We start from the raw sequence: 9469 nt of genomic DNA, 5'->3' as shown, positions 1-9469 counted from the left end.
GTAGAGATAGAACTGCAGGGTCCCTTCATTCTTCACATATCCGTGTCGGGCAGAGTGTCACTCTGGAGGCTGAATGGCCCTTGTGCAAGCACACACACTTCTTAGCAGTGCATGCGTATGTCCAACCAATCAGGGAGCTCCTTACACTGTTGCAAAGCTAATATGTATTGCTTTGGGATTTCAGAAATCAGATAGCTAATCCAATAATTAATCTGTCAACTAATCCAGGATATAATCCAGTAGTTAATCTGTTAGCTAAACCACTTTCGAATGAGTTGTGGAATTGCCATTTAAAATGTCAGAAATATATTTGTTGAAAATCTTTGATTTTTTAATCCATTTACTTATTTGTCTTTTTAAAATTGTGTTTTTAAAACAATTTTCAAAATCTGTTTTTTAATTTTGGAATTCACTTTTTTTTTTTGAAATGAGGGTTTGATTGAGAGTTTAATTCTTTTTTGTGAGCCTTATTTTTGATTTAAAGTATTTATTAATAGATGAATAATTCAAATATGGCAGCACGGTGGCACGGTGGTTAGCACTGTTGCCGCACAGCAAGAAGGTCCTGAGTTCAATTCCACCATCAGGCCGGAGTCTTTCTGTGTGGAGTTTGCATGTTCTCCCCGTGTTTGCGTGGGTTCCCTCCGGGTACTCCGGCTTCCTCCCACCGTCCAAAGACATGCAGCTTGTGGGGATAGGTTAATTGGATAATCCAAATTGCCACTAGGTGTGAATGTGTGAGTGAATGTGAGCGCGAATGGTTGTCTGTCCTTGTGTGTTAGCCCTGCGACAGACTGGCGACCTGTCCAGGGTGTACCCTGCCTCTCGCCCTATGACAGCTGGGATTGGGATGGATGAATAATTCATTTTAAAATATTGATTTAAAAACAGTGTTTTTATTTTTCATTAAATTATTAAATAATATTAAATTACTTTAGTAGTGTTTGAATAAATAAAATTAAAAATGAATTTGTAAATGAATTTACAAATGTATATTTTATTGTACAATTCATTATTAAGCACATAATTCTTTATTTTGATGCGTGTGGCTGTGTGATCCTCCATATAGCACTTATAAGTAGCCGATTCAGGGACATAGGTAAGGTCATCACAGTCACAGTGTGTTTATTCAACATTCGGTGCTACTTCCCTGAACTGTCAAACAGGTCACACGTCTACTGATATTCATGCAGGTGCTCTTATTTAACATCCTTTCCTCTGCAGTTTCATACCATAAACAGATTTTATAAGACATAAACATGTAATGACTGTGCTTAAACAGATACTTTCAGTAGCGGGAAAAATACTGGTATATTTTATGTCTTCTAAGTTTGAGCTTGTAAATCATCACTTTGCTTTGACTTAATTCTTCCGCTCTACCACTCAGCATTTTCTCCTACAGACTTTTGCATCACACTTAAATTACGTTTACATTTTTAACATGTTAACAAAATTGTTAACATGATTTAACACAACTTGTATCTTTGTTGCTCTTAATTTAGCAAAGCACTATACTGTTGAAAAGACTTCTGGGGTGCAGGATAAAATGCGGTGAACCATATTAAACCAAAACACAAGCCACTGTCCAATCTCTGTGTGCTACTGTTCAAAGTAGAACCGCCTAAGAAGTGAACATAACTTTCTATTTAACCTTTGGAGTGCAAAAATCCAACATTTTATCATGTAAAATTATGACTCAGGGTTGCATGTGTTCTGGAGCCTCTCCAAACTGTGATAGGGTAAGAGGCAGGGTACGCCCAGGCAAGGTCACCAGCCTGTTAAAGGGCTCAAAGTATAACAAGTATCTTATATATGTGGTAGTTATGACAACTCGGAAAAGTTGTAATCGACAATTTAGAGCTTCAGCTTATGACAGTTGGTCTTGATATTTAGATTAGACCACTACTATTACTATTTCCAGCACACTTGCTTGATAAACAGTCAATTGGCTACTGAAACTCTAAAATAGATAAAAAGGATTAAAAATCTGTCATAATTACACTAAACTTAACAACAACAACAACAACAATAATAATAATGATATATTTATTTGTATTAGATAGTATCAGATACCATTCATGTAGGTCTATCTCTTGGGTTATAATATCTATTGTCTGCAAACTGCAGTGAAACAGATAAAAAAAAAAAAAATCTTTATACCAGAATTTAAAATCGCTCATGCTGGAATGCTTAAACAGTATTTATAGTTTCTATTATTATTTTTTATTTATGAAATACTCTGTGCTGCCTTGTTCCTCCTGAAAACACTGTTTTTTACTGGCTTATGGTCGGTTGCAGGATAAAGGACTGTGAAAATGATTCAAACCAGGTTTGCTGCAGCTACAGCAGAGTACTATCCACAAAACAAAAACACTATAGTGAACACAACTATACTTTTTGTCACGATCCGCAAGGCAGAGCATGAGGAGATCACTGGTGAAAGATGTGGATTCAAGAGCAGACACTGACAACCGACTTACTGAGCGTGAACTTTATTCACAGTGGGAGGCAAAATACGAACAAAAGCAGAGAATGGCAGAAACTCAAACTAAGAAAAGCCTAAACTGACAAAATTAACAAGAAGCATGCAATCTGAGGCAAGGAACTAGAAAAACTTGAAACGCAGGTGAAAATTTAGGGATGACAAGTAGATGAACCAGCAACAAATAGAGGAAGACACAGGGCTAAAATACACAGGCAGGACAATGAAAGGCTGGGCAATGAGTGGGAAAACAGCTGGGACAAATGAGACATAACAAGACAAAGGAAGCTAAGCAGAATACACTGACATAGGACAAGGACAACCAAAGTAAAACAGGAAGCACGAGACATTAGCAAAGACGCAGACTTGATACAGAGATGTGGAAACCATGACAGACTCTGTAACATGAAGCACAGACAAAAGTAACTAGATGAGGAACACAGGGAAGACGTAAAGACAGAAAATCAAGACTAAGCATACAACAGAATTAAACCTTCATCGAGAACACAGCGACGGCACAGAAACAGAACAGAAACCTAGATACCAGGAACTATAAATGTAAACAGAAAACCATAATTCAAAGAGTATAACTTAAACCCAAAAGACAAACAATGGGTCACCAGACCCAGTGCCGTGACACTTAGAGTGCATCTGAAATGACCATAACATTTTATTATGTAACATTACGACTCAGCATTTTTGAAAGTTTTTAGTTTTCATGTTATGCTTAGACTGTTATGAAATATCATACATTTAGGATTTATCTTTTGGGTTGTGATATATAATATGTGATTTTCCATATGCTTCCAGACTAAAAGGAAAATAAAGATGTGGGACACACCTGTGGAGGTGATAAAAGAGATAATTATGAGTCTGGGCTTGCGGTGTGTAAATCTGACATTTGAAGAGTAATACACATTTGAGAGCTTAAAAACATAAATTGGCAGGGATTTAGGAAATATTTTGAGCACTAGTCATCATTCCTCGTAGTATGGGCCAGCGCATGACATATACAAATACAGGTCAACACAGCGGTATCCAACTCCAGGCATCGAGGGCAGGTGTCCTGCAGGTTTTAGATGTGTCCTTGATCCTACACAGCTGATTTAAATGGCAAAATTACCTCCTCAACATGCCTTGAAGTTCTTCAGAGGCCTAATAATAATTTGATTCAGGTGTGCTGAACCAGGGTGCTATCTAAAACCTGCAGGACACCGGCCCTTGAGGCCTGGAGTTGGACGCCCCTGGGCCAACACAGGGACAGATAAAACAGATTCCCAGTAAACAGAAAACCATCCCATCCATCTATTGTCTTCCACGTATCCAATGGTTATAGTGGATGCTGGAAGCCAGCTCTCATGAGTGCACAGAAAGGTTACACCCTTTGACAGGTTGCCAAGCTATCATGAGGCTCAAAGTATAACTACCATCTTATAGTTGCTGAGAATTATGTATGAATCAACTGAGAGTGTCAGCTTCTTAGAGTTGGCAATGATATTTACTTCCGAGCACCACTAATCTAAAATTTGTAGTTTTAGGTAATACATTTAAAGCTTTTAGTAGCTTTTAGAGGAATTGTTAGATAATGAAAACTGCTCTCCATGTTCAAATTCATGTTGGTTTCTGTTACTCACATGAATTCAGATTGGATAATATCATTTTTAGGTCTTCAATTTCTGTGTCAGTCTGTTGCTACCGTTTTGTTTTTCAAGCAAAAGCTAAAGGCTAAAGCATCACAGAAACCATGTGATAACCAGTAACCTTGGATAAATGTCTCAGACCTATCTTTAGTTAGTCTAACAACTAACGCAGCTAGTTTACCCATAAACTGTAAGTTGTTGAGCAAACACCTCGGACTTCCGTGAAGTTCATGCCGGCCTCAGTAAAGAGAACATAAAACTGACTCAGTATGTTTTTTGTATGTTTTTTGAGGGGTGAATTAAAGAGATATATAGAAATATAGAAATAATTATGCTTTCCTTCAGCTCTTATGTAAATTAATATTAATGGATTATTTTTAATAGGCTGTGTTTTTGGTCCCTGACCTTTCTGGATTTGCTTATGTTCAAACCTTAAGCAATTTTAAATGAGAACATAATTTGTTGGCATTTTGCCTTTATTTGATTGAAGAGTGAACTTTTTAGGATTGAAGTGTGGGGAGAGAGACGGGGTAATCCACATGCAGCAAGAGGCCCTGGGTTGAAATCAAGCCCAGATCAATGCATTGAGCCTTGTGGCATATGGCCATCTGCTCAACTATCCGCTCAACTAAAGAGACCTGAACATCACCATGAACATCACCATGAACTAGTGATGTGCGGATCGATACTGAAATATCGATTCCTCCGGTACCAGTCATTTATGTTCTAGAATCGATACTCATATTAAAATATCGATATTTTAGTAATTTAGGGTAAATTTGTAGTTATCATTAACAGGAACAAAGTGCAAATAAACTATATCATTTGGATTGTCTACATTGGAAGGAACTACTTAGTCTTCTGCCTGTCATAGTCATGTGTGACGTACGTTTGTATAAATGTGTCCAGCCCCTTGTTGTGCACACTCACAACAATGGCTGAGCATAAATGGAGTCATGTGCAGAAGTATTTTACTTCCACAAATGGTTGAGACGTAGTTTGCAATACATGTGGCAAGAAAGGGAGGTGTTGTGGCAACACTGCTAACCTCATCAAGCACTTCAGAGTAAATCATATCACAGAATATGACGAGCTTATGTTGAGGTGAACTGAAGAGGAGGACAGGGACAGGGACAGGTGCTGCAAGGGTGAGACAGACGTCTCTCACGGAGTCCTTTAGTGCTGCAGGCAGGCAACGTGTTCAAATAGTGCACAACTTCAGTTTTTTTTATTTCTATATGATAACTGTGCATTATTAAGCGATAAGAACAAGTAATCTGATGTCCTGTAATCATTATGAAGCTATAATTTGAGATACAATAACTGAAATACGTTTTTGTACAAAGTATCGGTATCGGATCAGTATCGTCGATACCACCCTGAAGTTCAAGGTTCAAGGTTCAAGGTTCTTTATTTGTCACATGCATAGTTATACAAGTATAACACACAGTGAAATGTAGCCTGACACGCTCCTCGACATGTGCAAAAATTGGGGGGGGGGGGGGGGTGTAGAGGAAGAACATTATATATATATATATACATACATATAGTATATACACTGGGTGAATGTGCAGTAGTAGCAGCTAGCAGGTGAATTCTGTACATTAATATGAATAGACATCTGACTATTTTACTTGGTATCGGATCGGAAAGGAAATCAGTGGTATCGCACATCACTACCATGGGCATCACCATGGGCATGAATTTCGTAGTAATTTCAGGCTTTAAATTAATTTTGTGGACTTTTATTTTTCCAGGATTAAATGACTTTGCAGCACATACAACTTTAATGACTTTGTTTGAATATATTTAGAATTTTCTCTAATCCACCAAGGCTCAAAAGTATGCATACACCGCCAGTAATTTATTTGTTAAATGCCCCTTAGCAAGTTGCATCTTGACCAGATACGTTGGTAGCCATCAACACGTTTCTGTGTCGATATTTTGGCTGGAAAACTCTACTTTCAGTTGACTTTAGTGGACTTTAGTGCCGAATAGAGCTTTCTTAACACCATGTTTACTTATCAGCCAGGGATTCTGTTGGAGAACCTGCCAGAGCCTCTTCAGGTTTCAGCTCGAAAAAGTACTTATCTTGCCAGTATCACTCAAAAAACCTCACTGAGTTTCTCAGTCTGTTTATCTTTGACATACCTAGCACACCCTGGTACAGAGGCTAAAAATCCATAATGCAGGCATTGACCAGTCTTGGAATACAATAACTGACTAAAGTTCATTCTGTCACCAGTTCTGTCTGTCACTGACCTGTTCTCGGTATCCAGGAAATATGATTTGGAGGAGGTGTTTCTAATGAATGTGGCTTTCTCTCTTCCAGCACAGCGATTGTATGAATGGGCTGTAGACATTTACACTTTAATTATTGCAGGAAGCAATAATTAAAGTGTAAATGTACATCTTTTGGAAATGTACATCATGGGTTCCCTGGCAGTGGGCATCATCATGCCTTTGTCATATCCACTCTGTTTGGGCTTTTTCTTTCTGGAGAAGAAGGGTGAGAATCTCAAACCATGCATCCGCATTTGAATCAAATCTCTGTTAAAAACAAGTATCTGTTGCCTCTGTTGTCTTCCGCATTTGAACTCTTGCAGGGTGCCACCATTTTTTCAAAGTTGTATCTCAGTAACGCTTACCACAGGGTGTGGATAAAAGATACTTCAAGTATTTTGGGATCCCTTTTATGCATACCACTGCTCCAGCTGTGCTCCAAGCCATGGGTAACAATGTGCTGACTTCACCTTTGTCTGCTTGGATAATATTTTCATCCTCTCCAAGACCATTTCCAAGCATCAAAATCACACCCTCCAGGTACTGGAATGCTTATTGGAAAATGAACTGCATGTCAAAGGACAAGGATTTATATTGCGTGTTGATTTTGTGGCACTTTGGGGATTTATTACTAAGTACAGGTAAAATGACACCCAGCTTAGGTTCAAATGGTGGAGTAGACAGTTTTGGCAATGATGAGAAATCTCCAGCATTTCTTGGGGTTTGTAAACCTTTACAGTCATGTAATTAAAGATGTATGTGAATGTACTGCATCTTCTGTCCAAAACAAGTCCTCCAGTTTACTGTTCATGGGACCGCTTAGACCTCTATCTGTTCCTGGATGGCCATGCTCCCACATTTCCCTGAACCTCATCAGTGTCAATAATTGACCAGTTTTCCAAAGGTGCTCACTTTGTGGCTCTGCAAAAACTGCCCACAACTATAGAAAGTGCTCAGCTTCTAACTCGTCATGTATTTTTGCTTCATCCTACCGGAAACCATTTGGAATCAAGGGCCTTAGAGTTAGAGGTATCCCTGGTACAACAGCCACTTCTATTCCCATCCAAGAAGGTTTGTTTTGCAGCTCCTTCTGAGCAGCATCACCTCTCCCACTGTTGTCAGCCTTTGATGGCGGCCCGTGCAGCTCTATTGACGACACAAGAACGAAGCAAGCGCCTGGCTTACCTACGGCATGGCACCCATCTACTCTGCAGGTTTGATTATCTTCCAAAAATGTCCAGTTATGAAATGTATTTCAGAAACTATTTTAGAATTGCCCTAAGACCTGTCAGGCCTGAGGCAAATGAGAATCATTCTAAATCTTGTTCAGCCCAGTGCAAAGTTGCATAACCTTTCTGTGACTTACTTGCAGTCACAGTTAATATGCACTTTCTGCTGTGCATTAAAACATTTCACTGTGTGTCAAACCATTTCAACATATCAGTCGTAAATTAAAGGGTAAATGAGGTGGAAAATGAGAGGCTTTAATTATTAAATCTGTATTAAATAATTGTTGTTTACATGTGAAGAGACCCCTTTTCAAAGGCTCTTTCACTGGATCATCTTTTCTAAAGAATGTAACAGGTTAAAATTATTGTCAGCAGTGACTGAGTCTGCCATCCCTCCTCCCAGACAAGAAGGTTTCTACGAATGTCCACGTAATCAGTCTCACTGTGCTTAGCACTGGATTAAGTTGCTGCTACCATAAACTGAGCAGGCGTATCAACAAAAAAACAGACATTTATAGCATTTTTTCCTCTTCACACAGTTAGCTGGTAGATGGCAGGCGTCTGACTGTGGGGTAACCTGCTGTATATGTCTTGTTGCCACATCAACATGTGGACATGCAATGAAAATTTTCCTTACCCATGTGAGTAAAGGGGCTCTGTAGCTTCATGATTAGTGTGCGTTTGTTCCGGTTTTTCTTACTTCACTTTGATTTGTGCACGGCTGCAGGTGAGGCTGACACAGCGGAGCTCCATCAGTTCATCACGCCTCCACTGCATAAGACGTGCCGGGACCTGAGGTTGTGTTGTTGTGTGTGTGTGTTGGGGGGGCGGGGGGCAGAGGGAGTGTTCGCCTAGGGCACCAAACAGGCTAGGACCGCCCCTGCTTGCTTGTAACCAAACCTGTTGAAAATTTTATCTCAACTCCCAAGGTGGAGTCCATCCTAGTGTTGACCCTTCACAAGAATTCTCCTCAGGTCTTCCCGTTCCTTTGACTTTGCAATTGTTCTGAGGATTGGTTGTTAAACAAATCCTTTTTACGGTGCCAAAGAGAAACTACTGGTTATAGTCAATCATTATCACTAACATGAAGTTATGGGCTTCAGCCTTGTCAAGTTAAAAGACATTGTAAAACCTTTAACATCACTTGTTTATTTTATATCACCGGAAGGGCTTGTCCATGTCCCTCTTTGGGAAACTACAGTTACAAAGAAACAAAGAAAGGCGTTAACCACTTTTAGTTTTTTCTTTCTTTTTTTTTTTTTTTTTACCTTTGTGCTGAAAACGTTTCTAGAAAATTCCTAATTGATTCCTGATCCTGGTATCAAAGGTATTCAAACGTTAACTCCAATGAAAATAGGAGCTGATATGGGTGATTTATTGGTTGAAAGGCAAGCCTTTATTAAGAAGTCGGAAAAAGAATCGCCGCATCTAAACCACGGTTCATTTATAAACCTCTGTCACCTAAACACGCCTGTATAGTGGCAATGAAGGCTCAACACAACTTTTGTTAAGTATAGGAGAAGAGGGGGTGATGGGAGCACAGGTGATGAGTCGATGAGTCAAATCACCTCTCGGCCCTTTTATCACTTGTGTCACAGACACACACACACACACACACACACACACACACACACACACACACACACACACACACACACACACACACACACACCTGATACAAAAACACATAAAATCAAAAAGATGGCATTATGGTAACGACATGCAATATATTTACAGGTGTTTTCTTTTCTGATACGTGTAATAAAAACAGTCAAAGCAAGCTAATTCTGAATGGCTGGTAGGTTTAGATTTAGTCAGCTTTAGGATGTGTATTT

The sequence above is a fragment of the Mchenga conophoros genome, linkage group LG22 (assembly GCF_057382185.1).
Source record: "Mchenga conophoros isolate Kocher_MC1m ecotype Shallow Benthic linkage group LG22, M_conophoros_male_GT1.1, whole genome shotgun sequence".
NCBI lineage: Eukaryota > Metazoa > Chordata > Actinopteri > Cichliformes > Cichlidae > Mchenga > Mchenga conophoros.
This window is presented reverse-complemented; position numbering follows the sequence as displayed.